Below are 13,189 nucleotides of genomic sequence, written 5' to 3'. Positions count from 1 at the left end.
GCAAGAGGGGCTTGTACATCTGAACAACATGTCTTTTAAAGTTTGAACTTATCTTATTGCATTTTTGAGTTATAGCAGTTTTTAAGTTTTTATTGCTCCAAAAGCCTTTTCAGCCCATGAACAGTTGTTTGTGAGTTTCGAAAAAAGTGCAAGAGCTATTCGAACCCTTTTTGCTGGGCAAGTAGGACCTGTAAATCTACACAATATATAGTTTAAAGTTTGAGTCTATCATATTAGGTTTTGGATTTATAGCTGTTTTTGTGTCTATTGCTTCTGAAGCATTTTCAGATAATTTGTGTGTTCTGAAGAAACTACAAGAGATATCTAAGCCATACTTTCTGTGCATGAGGGGCTTGTACATCTGAACAACATGTCTTTTAAAGTTTGAACTTATCTTATTGCATTTTTGAGTTATAGCAGTTTTTAAGTTTTTATTGCTCCAAAAGCCTTTTCAGCCCATGAACAGTTGTTTGTGAGTTTCGAAAATAGTGCAAGAGCTATTCGAACCCTTTTTCCTGGGCAAGTAGGACCTGTAAATCTACACAATATATAGTTTAAAGTTTGAGTCTATCATATTAGGTTTTGGATTTATAGCTGTTTTTGTGTCGTTTGCTTCAAAAGCATTTTCAGATAATTTGTGTGTTCTGAAGAAACTACAAGAGATATCTAAGCCATACTTTCTGTGCAAGAGGGGCTTGTACATCTGAACAACATGTCTTTTAAAGTTTGAACTTATCTTATTGCATTTTTGAGTTATAGCAGTTTTTAAGTTTTTATTGCTCCAAAAGCCTTTTCAGCCCATGAACAGTTGTTTGTGAGTTTCGAAAAAAGTGCAAGAGCTATTCGAACCCTTTTTGCTGGGCAAGTAGGACCTGTAAATCTACACAATATATAGTTTAAAGTTTGAGTCTATCATATTAGGTTTTGGATTTATAGCTGTTTTTGTGTCTATTGCTTCAAAAGCATTTTCAGATAATTTGTGTGTTCTGAAGAAACTACAAGAGATATCTAAGCCATACTTTCTGTGCAAGAGGGGCTTGTACATCTGAACAACATGTCTTTTAAAGTTTGAACTTATCTTATTGCATTTTTGAGTTATAGCAGTTTTTAAGTTTTTATTGCTCCAAAAGCCTTTTCAGCCCATGAACAGTTGTTTGTGAGTTTCGAAAAAAGTGCAAGAGCTATTCGAACCCTTTTTGCTGGGCAAGTAGGACCTGTAAATCTACACAAAATATAGTTTAAAGTTTGAGTCTATCATATTAGGTTTTGGATTTATAGCTGTTTTTGTGTATATTGCTTCAAAAGCATTTTCAGATAATTTGTGTGTTCTGAAGAAACTACAAGAGATATCTAAGCCATACTTTCTGTGCAAGAGGGGCTTGTACATCTGAACAACATGTCTTTTAAAGTTTGAACTTATCTTATTGCATTTTTGAGTTATAGCAGTTTTTAAGTTTTTATTGCTCCAAAAGCCTTTTCAGCCCATGAACAGTTGTTTGTGAGTTTCGAAAAAAGTGCAAGAGCTATTCGAACCCTTTTTGCTGGGCAAGTAGGACCTGTAAATCTACACAATATATAGTTTAAAGTTTGAGTCTATCATATTAGGTTTTGGATTTATAGCTGTTTTTGTGTCGTTTGCTTCAAAAGCATTTTCAGATAATTTGTGTGTTCTGAAGAAACTACAAGAGATATCTAAGCCATACTTTCTGTGCAAGAGGGGCTTGTACATCTGAACAACATGTCTTTTAAAGTTTGAACTTATCTTATTGCATTTTTGAGTTATAGCAGTTTTTAAGTTTTTATTGCTCCAAAAGCCTTTTCAGCCCATGAACAGTTGTTTGTGAGTTTCGAAAAAAGTGCAAGAGCTATTCGAACCCTTTTTGCTGGGCAAGTAGGACCTGTAAATCTACACAAAATATAGTTTAAAGTTTGAGTCTATCATATTAGGTTTTGGATTTATAGCTGTTTTTGTGTCGTTTGCTTCAAAAGCATTTTCAGATAATTTGTGTGTTCTGAAGAAACTACAAGAGATATCTAAGCCATACTTTCTGTGCAAGAGGGGCTTGTACATCTGAACAACATGTCTTTTAAAGTTTGAACTTATCTTATTGCATTTTTGAGTTATAGCAGTTTTTAAGTTTTTATTGCTCCAAAAGCCTTTTCAGCCCATGAACAGTTGTTTGTGAGATTCGAAAAAAGTGCAAGAGCTATTCGAACCCTTTTTGCTGGGCAAGTAGGACCTGTAAATCTACACAAAATATAGTTTAAAGTTTGAGTCTATCATATTAGGTTTTGGATTTATAGCTGTTTTTGTGTCGTTTGCTTCAAAAGCATTTTCAGATAATTTGTGTGTTCTGAAGAAACTACAAGAGATATCTAAGCCATACTTTCTGTGCAAGAGGGGCTTGTACATCTGAACAACATGTCTTTTAAAGTTTGAACTTATCTTATTGCATTTTTGAGTTATAGCAGTTTTTAAGTTTTTATTGCTCCAAAAGCCTTTTCAGCCCATGAACAGTTGTTTGTGAGTTTCGAAAAAAGTGCAAGAGCTATTCGAACCCTTTTTGCTGGGCAAGTAGGACCTGTAAATCTACACAATATATAGTTTAAAGTTTGAGTCTATCATATTAGGTTTTGGATTTATAGCTGTTTTTGTGTCGTTTGCTTCAAAAGCATTTTCAGATAATTTGTGTGTTCTGAAGAAACTACAAGAGATATCTAAGCCATACTTTCTGTGCAAGAGGGGCTTGTACATCTGAACAACATGTCTTTTAAAGTTTGAACTTATCTTATTGCATTTTTGAGTTATAGCAGTTTTTAAGTTTTTATTGCTCCAAAAGCCTTTTCAGCCCATGAACAGTTGTTTGTGAGTTTCGAAAAAAGTGCAAGAGCTATTCGAACCCTTTTTGCTGGGCAAGTAGGACCTGTAAATCTACACAAAATATAGTTTAAAGTTTGAGTCTATCATATTAGGTTTTGGATTTATAGCTGTTTTTGTGTCGTTTGCTTCAAAAGCATTTTCAGATAATTTGTGTGTTCTGAAGAAACTACAAGAGATATCTAAGCCATACTTTCTGTGCAAGAGGGGCTTGTACATCTGAACAACATGTCTTTTAAAGTTTGAACTTATCTTATTGCATTTTTGAGTTATAGCAGTTTTTAAGTTTTTATTGCTCCAAAAGCCTTTTCAGCCCATGAACAGTTGTTTGTGAGTTTCGAAAAAAGTGCAAGAGCTATTCGAACCCTTTTTGCTGGGCAAGTAGGACCTGTAAATCTACACAATATATAGTTTAAAGTTTGAGTCTATCATATTAGGTTTTGGATTTATAGCTGTTTTTGTGTCTATTGCTTCTGAAGCATTTTCAGATAATTTGTGTGTTCTGAAGAAACTACAAGAGATATCTAAGCCATACTTTCTGTGCAAGAGGGGCTTGTACATCTGAACAACATGTCTTTTAAAGTTTGAACTTATCTTATTGCATTTTTGAGTTATAGCAGTTTTTAAGTTTTTATTGCTCCAAAAGCCTTTTCAGCCCATGAACAGTTGTTTGTGAGTTTCGAAAAAAGTGCAAGAGCTATTCGAACCCTTTTTGCTGGGCAAGTAGGACCTGTAAATCTACACAAAATATAGTTTAAAGTTTGAGTCTATCATATTAGGTTTTGGATTTATAGCTGTTTTTGTGTCTATTGCTTCAAAAGCATTTTCAGATAATTTGTGTGTTCTGAAGAAACTACAAGAGATATCTAAGCCATACTTTCTGTGCAAGAGGGGCTTGTACATCTGAACAACATGTCTTTTAAAGTTTGAACTTATCTTATTGCATTTTTGAGTTATAGCAGTTTTTAAGTTTTTATTGCTCCAAAAGCCTTTTCAGCCCATGAACAGTTGTTTGTGAGTTTCGAAAAAAGTGCAAGAGCTATTCGAACCCTTTTTGCTGGGCAAGTAGGACCTGTAAATCTACACAATATATAGTTTAAAGTTTGAGTCTATCATATTAGGTTTTGGATTTATAGCTGTTTTTGTGTCGTTTGCTTCAAAAGCATTTTCAGATAATTTGTGTGTTCTGAAGAAACTACAAGAGATATCTAAGCCATACTTTCTGTGCAAGAGGGGCTTGTACATCTGAACAACATGTATTTTAAAGTTTGAACTTATCTTATTGCATTTTTGAGTTATAGTAGTTTTTAAGTTTTTATTGCTCCAAAAGCCTTTTCAGCCCATGAACAGTTGTTTGTGAGTTTCGAAAAAAGTGCAAGAGCTATTCGAACCCTTTTTGCTGGGCAAGTAGGACCTGTAAATCTACACAAAATATAGTTTAAAGTTTGAGTCTATCATATTAGGTTTTGGATTTATAGCTGTTTTTGTGTCGTTTGCTTCAAAAGCATTTTCAGATAATTTGTGTGTTCTGAAGAAACTACAAGAGATATCTAAGCCATACTTTCTGTGCAAGAGGGGCTTGTACATCTGAACAACATGTCTTTTAAAGTTTGAACTTATCTTATTGCATTTTTGAGTTATAGCAGTTTTTAAGTTTTTATTGCTCCAAAAGCCTTTTCAGCCCATGAACAGTTGTTTGTGAGTTTCGAAAAAAGTGCAAGAGCTATTCGAACCCTTTTTGCTGGGCAAGTAGGACCTGTAAATCTACACAATATATAGTTTAAAGTTTGAGTCTATCATATTAGGTTTTGGATTTATAGCTGTTTTTGTGTCGTTTGCTTCAAAAGCATTTTCAGATAATTTGTGTGTTCTGAAGAAACTACAAGAGATATCTAAGCCATACTTTCTGTGCAAGAGGGGCTTGTACATCTGAACAACATGTCTTTTAAAGTTTGAACTTATCTTATTGCATTTTTGAGTTATAGCAGTTTTTAAGTTTTTATTGCTCCAAAAGCCTTTTCAGCCCATGAACAGTTGTTTGTGAGTTTCGCAAAAAGTGCAAGAGCTATTCGAACCCTTTTTGCTGGGCAAGTAGGACCTGTAAATCTACACAATATATAGTTTAAAGTTTGAGTCTATCATATTAGGTTTTGGATTTATAGCTGTTTTTGTGTCTATTGCTTCTGAAGCATTTTCAGATAATTTGTGTGTTCTGAAGAAACTACAAGAGATATCTAAGCCATACTTTCTGTGCAAGAGGGGCTTGTACATCTGAACAACATGTCTTTTAAAGTTTGAACTTATCTTATTGCATTTTTGAGTTATAGCAGTTTTTAAGTTTTTATTGCTCCAAAAGCCTTTTCAGCCCATGAACAGTTGTTTGTGAGTTTCGAAAAAAGTGCAAGAGCTATTCGAACCCTTTTTGCTGGGCAAGTAGGACCTGTAAATCTACACAATATATAGTTTAAAGTTTGAGTCTATCATATTAGGTTTTGGATTTATAGCTGTTTTTGTGTCTATTGCTTCTGAAGCATTTTCAGATAATTTGTGTGTTCTGAAGAAACTACAAGAGATATCTAAGCCATACTTTCTGTGCAAGAGGGGCTTGTACATCTGAACAACATGTCTTTTAAAGTTTGAACTTATCTTATTGCATTTTTGAGTTATAGCAGTTTTTAAGTTTTTATTGCTCCAAAAGCCTTTTCAGCCCATGAACAGTTGTTTGTGAGTTTCGAAAAAAGTGCAAGAGCTATTCGAACCCTTTTTGCTGGGCAAGTAGGACCTGTAAATCTACACAATATATAGTTTAAAGTTTGAGTCTATCATATTAGGTTTTGGATTTATAGCTGTTTTTGTGTCTATTGCTTCTGAAGCATTTTCAGATAATTTGTGTGTTCTGAAGAAACTACAAGAGATATCTAAGCCATACTTTCTGTGCAAGAGGGGCTTGTACATCTGAACAACATGTCTTTTAAAGTTTGAACTTATCTTATTGCATTTTTGAGTTATAGCAGTTTTTAAGTTTTTATTGCTCCAAAAGCCTTTTCAGCCCATGAACAGTTGTTTGTGAGTTTCGAAAAAAGTGCAAGAGCTATTCGAACCCTTTTTGCTGGGCAAGTAGGACCTGTAAATCTACACAATATATAGTTTAAAGTTTGAGTCTATCATATTAGGTTTTGGATTTATAGCTGTTTTTGTGTCGTTTGCTTCAAAAGCATTTTCAGATAATTTGTGTGTTCTGAAGAAACTACAAGAGATATCTAAGCCATACTTTCTGTGAAAGAGGGGCTTGTACATCTGAACAACATGTCTTTTAAAGTTTGAACTTATCTTATTGCATTTTTGAGTTATAGCAGTTTTTAAGTTTTTATTGCTCCAAAAGCCTTTTCAGCCCATGAACAGTTGTTTGTGAGTTTCGAAAAAAGTGCAAGAGCTATTCGAACCCTTTTTGCTGGGCAAGTAGGACCTGTAAATCTACACAATATATAGTTTAAAGTTTGAGTCTATCATATTAGGTTTTGGATTTATAGCTGTTTTTGTGTCGTTTGCTTCAAAAGCATTTTCAGATAATTTGTTTGTTCTGAAGAAACTACAAGAGATATCTAAGCCATACTTTCTGTGCAAGAGGGGCTTGTAAATCTGAACAACATGTCTTTTAAAGTTTGAACTTATCTTATTGCATTTTTGAGTTATAGCAGTTTTTAAGTTTTTATTGCTCCAAAAGCCTTTTCAGCCCATGAACAGTTGTTTGTGAGTTTCGAAAAAAGTGCAAGAGCTATTCGAACCCTTTTTGCTGGGCAAGTAGGACCTGTAAATCTACACAAAATATAGTTTAAAGTTTGAGTCTATCATATTAGGTTTTGGATTTATAGCTGTTTTTGTGTCTATTGCTTCAAAAACATTTTCAGATAATTTGTGTGTTCTGAAGAAACTACAAGAGATATCTAAGCCATACTTTCTGTGCAAGAGGGGCTTGTACATCTGAACAACATGTCTTTTAAAGTTTGAACTTATCTTATTGCATTTTTGAGTTATAGCAGTTTTTAAGTTTTTATTGCTCCAAAAGCCTTTTCAGCCCATGAACAGTTGTTTGTGAGTTTCGAAAAAAGTGCAAGAGCTATTCGAACCCTTTTTGCTGGGCAAGTAGGACCTGTAAATCTACACAATATATAGTTTAAAGTTTGAGTCTATCATATTAGGTTTTGGATTTATAGCTGTGTTTGTGTCTATTGCTTCTGAAGCATTTTCAGATAATTTGTGTGTTCTGAAGAAACTACAAGAGATATCTAAGCCATACTTTCTGTGCAAGAGGGGCTTGTACATCTGAACAACATGTCTTTTAAAGTTTGAACTTATCTTATTGCATTTTTGAGTTATAGCAGTTTTTAAGTTTTTATTGCTCCAAAAGCCTTTTCAGCCCATGAACAGTTGTTTGTGAGTTTCGAAAAAAGTGCAAGAGCTATTCGAACCCTTTTTGCTGGGCAAGTAGGACCTGTAAATCTACACAATATATAGTTTAAAGTTTGAGTCTATCATATTAGGTTTTGGATTTATAGCTGTTTTTGTGTCTATTGCTTCTGAAGCATTTTCAGATAATTTGTGTGTTCTGAAGAAACTACAAGAGATATCTAAGCCATACTTTCTGTGCAAGAGGGGCTTGTACATCTGAACAACATGTCTTTTAAAGTTTGAACTTATCTTATTGCATTTTTGAGTTATAGCAGTTTTTAAGTTTTTATTGCTCCAAAAGCCTTTTCAGCCCACTAACAGTTGTTTGTGAGTTTCGAAAAAAGTGCAAGAGCTATTCGAACCCTTTTTGCTGGGCAAGTAGGACCTGTAAATCTACACAATATATAGTTTAAAGTTTGAGTCTATCATATTAGGTTTTGGATTTATAGCTGTTTTTGTGTCTATTGCTTCTGAAGCATTTTCAGATAATTTGTGTGTTCTGAAGAAACTACAAGAGATATCTAAGCCATACTTTCTGTGCAAGAGGGGCTTGTACATCTGAACAACATGTCTTTTAAAGTTTGAACTTATCTTATTGCATTTTTGAGTTATAGCAGTTTTTAAGTTTTTATTGCTCCAAAAGCCTTTTCAGCCCATGAACAGTTGTTTGTGAGTTTCGAAAAAAGTGCAAGAGCTATTCGAACCCTTTTTGCTGGGCAAGTAGGACCTGTAAATCTACACAATATATAGTTTAAAGTTTGAGTCTATCATATTAGGTTTTGGATTTATAGCTGTTTTTGTGTCTATTGCTTCTGAAGCATTTTCAGATAATTTGTGTGTTCTGAAGAAACTACAAGAGATATCTAAGCCATACTTTCTGTGCAAGAGGGGCTTGTACATCTGAACAACATGTCTTTTAAAGTTTGAACTTATCTTATTGCATTTTTGAGTTATAGCAGTTTTTAAGTTTTTATTGCTCCAAAAGCCTTTTCAGCCCATGAACAGTTGTTTGTGAGTTTCGAAAAAAGTGCAAGAGCTATTCGAACCCTTTTTGCTGGGCAAGTAGGACCTGTAAATCTACACAATATATAGTTTAAAGTTTGAGTCTATCATATTAGGTTTTGGATTTATAGCTGTTTTTGTGTCTATTGCTTCAAAAGCATTTTCAGATAATTTGTGTGTTCTGAAGAAACTACAAGAGATATCTAAGCCATACTTTCTGTGCAAGAGGGGCTTGTACATCTGAACAACATGTCTTTTAAAGTTTGAACTTATCTTATTGCATTTTTGAGTTATAGCAGTTTTTAAGTTTTTATTGCTCCAAAAGCCTTTTCAGCCCATGAACAGTTGTTTGTGAGTTTCGAAAAAAGTGCAAGAGCTATTCGAACCCTTTTTGCTGGGCAAGTAGGACCTGTAAATCTACACAAAATATAGTTTAAAGTTTGAGTCTATCATATTAGGTTTTGGATTTATAGCTGTTTTTGTGTCGTTTGCTTCAAAAGCATTTTCAGATAATTTGTGTGTTCTGAAGAAACTACAAGAGATATCTAAGCCATACTTTCTGTGCAAGAGGGGCTTGTACATCTGAACAACATGTCTTTTAAAGTTTGAACTTATCTTATTGCATTTTTGAGTTATAGCAGTTTTTAAGTTTTTATTGCTCCAAAAGCCTTTTCAGCCCATGAACAGTTGTTTGTGAGTTTCGAAAAAAGTGCAAGAGCTATTCGAACCCTTTTTGCTGGGCAAGTAGGACCTATAAATCTACACAATATATAGTTTAAAGTTTGAGTCTATCATATTAGGTTTTGGATTTATAGCTGTTTTTGTGTCGTTTGCTTCAAAAGCATTTTCAGATAATTTGTGTGTTCTGAAGAAACTACAAGAGATATCTAAGCCATACTTTCTGTGCAAGAGGGGCTTGTACATCTGAACAACATGTCTTTTAAAGTTTGAACTTATCTTATTGCATTTTTGAGTTATAGCAGTTTTTAAGTTTTTATTGCTCCAAAAGCCTTTTCAGCCCATGAACAGTTGTTTGTGAGTTTCGAAAAAAGTGCAAGAGCTATTCGAACCCTTTTTGCTGGGCAAGTAGGACCTGTAAATCTACACAATATATAGTTTAAAGTTTGAGTCTATCATATTAGGTTTTGGATTTATAGCTGTGTTTGTGTCTATTGCTTCTGAAGCATTTTCAGATAATTTGTGTGTTCTGAAGAAACTACAAGAGATATCTAAGCCATACTTTCTGTGCAAGAGGGGCTTGTACATCTGAACAACATGTCTTTTAAAGTTTGAACTTATCTTATTGCATTTTTGAGTTATAGCAGTTTTTAAGTTTTTATTGCTCCAAAAGCCTTTTCAGCCCATGAACAGTTGTTTGTGAGTTTCGAAAAAAGTGCAAGAGCTATTCGAACCCTTTTTGCTGGGCAAGTAGGACCTGTAAATCTACACAATATATAGTTTAAAGTTTGAGTCTATCATATTAGGTTTTGGATTTATAGCTGTTTTTGTGTCTATTGCTTCTGAAGCATTTTCAGATAATTTGTGTGTTCTGAAGAAACTACAAGAGATATCTAAGCCATACTTTCTGTGCAAGAGGGGCTTGTACATCTGAACAACATGTCTTTTAAAGTTTGAACTTATCTTATTGCATTTTTGAGTTATAGCAGTTTTTAAGTTTTTATTGCTCCAAAAGCCTTTTCAGCCCATGAACAGTTGTTTGTGAGTTTCGAAAAAAGTGCAAGAGCTATTCGAACCCTTTTTGCTGGGCAAGTAGGACCTGTAAATCTACACAATATATAGTTTAAAGTTTGAGTCTATCATATTAGGTTTTGGATTTATAGCTGTTTTTGTGTCTATTGCTTCTGAAGCATTTTCAGATAATTTGTGTGTTCTGAAGAAACTACAAGAGATATCTAAGCCATACTTTCTGTGCAAGAGGGGCTTGTACATCTGAACAACATGTCTTTTAAAGTTTGAACTTATCTTATTGCATTTTTGAGTTATAGCAGTTTTTAAGTTTTTATTGCTCCAAAAGCCTTTTCAGCCCATGAACAGTTGTTTGTGAGTTTCGAAAAAAAGTGCAAGAGCTATTCGAACCCTTTTTGCTGGGCAAGTAGGACCTGTAAATCTACACAATATATAGTTTAAAGTTTGAGTCTATCATATTAGGTTTTGGATTTATAGCTGTTTTTGTGTCTATTGCTTCTGAAGCATTTTCAGATAATTTGTGTGTTCTGAAGAAACTACAAGAGATATCTAAGCCATACTTTCTGTGCAAGAGGGGCTTGTACATCTGAACAACATGTCTTTTAAAGTTTGAACTTATCTTATTGCATTTTTGAGTTATAGCAGTTTTTAAGTTTTTATTGCTCCAAAAGCCTTTTCAGCCCATGAACAGTTGTTTGTGAGTTTCGAAAAAAGTGCAAGAGCTATTCGAACCCTTTTTGCTGGGCAAGTAGGACCTGTAAATCTACACAAAATATAGTTTAAAGTTTGAGTCTATCATATTAGGTTTTGGATTTATAGCTGTTTTTGTGTATATTGCTTCAAAAGCATTTTCAGATAATTTGTGTGTTCTGAAGAAACTACAAGAGATATCTAAGCCATACTTTCTGTGCAAGAGGGGCTTGTACATCTGAACAACATGTCTTTTAAAGTTTGAACTTATCTTATTGCATTTTTGAGTTATAGCAGTTTTTAAGTTTTTATTGCTCCAAAAGCCTTTTCAGCCCATGAACAGTTGTTTGTGAGTTTCGAAAAAAGTGCAAGAGCTATTCGAACCCTTTTTGCTGGGCAAGTAGGACCTGTAAATCTACACAAAATATAGTTTAAAGTTTGAGTCTATCATATTAGGTTTTGGATTTATAGCTGTTTTTGTGTCGTTTGCTTCAAAAGCATTTTCAGATAATTTGTGTGTTCTGAAGAAACTACAAGAGATATCTAAGCCATACTTTCTGTGCAAGAGGGGCTTGTACATCTGAACAACATGTCTTTTAAAGTTTGAACTTATCTTATTGCATTTTTGAGTTATAGCAGTTTTTAAGTTTTTATTGCTCCAAAAGCCTTTTCAGCCCATGAACAGTTGTTTGTGAGTTTCGAAAAAAGTGCAAGAGCTATTCGAACCCTTTTTGCTGGGCAAGTAGGACCTGTAAATCTACACAAAATATAGTTTAAAGTTTGAGTCTATCATATTAGGTTTTGGATTTATAGCTGTTTTTGTGTCGTTTGCTTCAAAAGCATTTTCAGATAATTTGTGTGTTCTGAAGAAACTACAAGAGATATCTAAGCCATACTTTCTGTGCAAGAGGGGCTTGTACATCTGAACAACATGTCTTTTAAAGTTTGAACTTATCTTATTGCATTTTTGAGTTATAGCAGTTTTTAAGTTTTTATTGCTCCAAAAGCCTTTTCAGCCCATGAACAGTTGTTTGTGAGTTTCGAAAAAAGTGCAAGAGCTATTCGAACCCTTTTTGCTGGGCAAGTAGGACCTGTAAATCTACACAATATATAGTTTAAAGTTTGAGTCTATCATATTAGGTTTTGGATTTATAGCTGTTTTTGTGTCTATTGCTTCTGAAGCATTTTCAGATAATTTGTGTGTTCTGAAGAAACTACAAGAGATATCTAAGCCATACTTTCTGTGCAAGAGGGGCTTGTACATCTGAACAACATGTCTTTTAAAGTTTGAACTTATCTTATTGCATTTTTGAGTTATAGCAGTTTTTAAGTTTTTATTGCTCCAAAAGCCTTTTCAGCCCATGAACAGTTGTTTGTGAGTTTCGAAAAAAGTGCAAGAGCTATTCGAACCCTTTTTGCTGGGCAAGTAGGACCTGTAAATCTACACAAAATATAGTTTAAAGTTTGAGTCTATCATATTAGGTTTTGGATTTATAGCTGTTTTTGTGTCTATTGCTTCAAAAGCATTTTCAGATAATTTGTGTGTTCTGAAGAAACTACAAGAGATATCTAAGCCATACTTTCTGTGCAAGAGGGGCTTGTACATCTGAACAACATGTCTTTTAAAGTTTGAACTTATCTTATTGCATTTTTGAGTTATAGCAGTTTTTAAGTTTTTATTGCTCCAAAAGCCTTTTCAGCCCATGAACAGTTGTTTGTGAGTTTCGAAAAAAGTGCAAGAGCTATTCGAACCCTTTTTGCTGGGCAAGTAGGACCTGTAAATCTACACAATATATAGTTTAAAGTTTGAGTCTATCATATTAGGTTTTGGATTTATAGCTGTTTTTGTGTCGTTTGCTTCAAAAGCATTTTCAGATAATTTGTGTGTTCTGAAGAAACTACAAGAGATATCTAAGCCATACTTTCTGTGCAAGAGGGGCTTGTACATCTGAACAACATGTATTTTAAAGTTTGAACTTATCTTATTGCATTTTTGAGTTATAGTAGTTTTTAAGTTTTTATTGCTCCAAAAGCCTTTTCAGCCCATGAACAGTTGTTTGTGAGTTTCGAAAAAAGTGCAAGAGCTATTCGAACCCTTTTTGCTGGGCAAGTAGGACCTGTAAATCTACACAAAATATAGTTTAAAGTTTGAGTCTATCATATTAGGTTTTGGATTTATAGCTGTTTTTGTGTCTATTGCTTCAAAAGCATTTTCAGATAATTTGTGTGTTCTGAAGAAACTACAAGAGATATCTAAGCCATACTTTCTGTGCAAGAGGGGCTTGTACATCTGAACAACATGTCTTTTAAAGTTTGAACTTATCTTATTGCATTTTTGAGTTATAGCAGTTTTTAAGTTTTTATTGCTCCAAAAGCCTTTTCAGCCCATGAACAGTTGTTTGTGAGTTTCGAAAAAAGTGCAAGAGCTATTCGAACCCTTTTTGCTGGGCAAGTAGGACCTGT

This window comes from Eucyclogobius newberryi, unplaced genomic scaffold, assembly GCF_026437365.1.
Source record: "Eucyclogobius newberryi isolate DKJ021-1_F unplaced genomic scaffold, fEucNew1.0.hap1 SCAF_16, whole genome shotgun sequence".
Lineage (NCBI taxonomy): Eukaryota > Metazoa > Chordata > Actinopteri > Gobiiformes > Gobiidae > Eucyclogobius > Eucyclogobius newberryi.
Note: the sequence above shows the minus strand (reverse complement) of the source record.